This window comes from Octodon degus, unplaced genomic scaffold (genome assembly GCF_000260255.1).
Source record: "Octodon degus isolate 3935 unplaced genomic scaffold, OctDeg1.0 scaffold00117, whole genome shotgun sequence".
Taxonomy (NCBI): Eukaryota; Metazoa; Chordata; class Mammalia; order Rodentia; family Octodontidae; genus Octodon; species Octodon degus.
Genome location: NW_004524693.1, coordinates 7,071,875 through 7,072,510, shown reverse-complemented (window position 1 = coordinate 7,072,510; position 636 = coordinate 7,071,875).

Here is a 636-nt window from a genome sequence, read left to right as displayed (position 1 = left end):
TTTATAAAAAAATAAATAAAACGACTTTGGGGTCATTCTTAATAAAAACACCTGAGGGCCGGCCAAATAGCTAAGCAGATCAAAGCACCTGCAAGCAGCCACAGGGGCTGGGGGTCGATCCCCAGGCCTGCCGAACTGGCCCCGCCCCAAGGCGCACTGAGATGGCAATTGAGACTGGGCTTGGTGGCGCTCGCCTGTAATCCCAGCTCTTGGGAGGCTGTAAACAGGAGAATCTCTACAAGTCCGATCTAGTAGTGAGACTCTGAACACCCTATAGGCCCTTCCCTAAAATACAAAACAAACGAACAAAAAAAACGCCTGACTTGCACTGATCTATAATGTTATCCTCATCAAAGTATAACCTGATCACATCCTTGGTATTCTGTCCCATTTTTTTCATTCTTTGTGATCGTAAATAAGAATTTTCTAAGCATTTAAGCTCTGCTTCCTTGGTGATTATAATTTTCATCTTTAGTGTCGCTCACATTTTCCCATAAGGGGTTAAGAGAAGTAATGCTACACCTTTAATTAACTCTTTGCTTAGTTATAAATCCTGCTTCATTTATAACTTCCACAAAAAGCCAGGACATAGGCACACTTCAGCCCCGTCCCTTGCTACTTTATAGCAAGTACCAT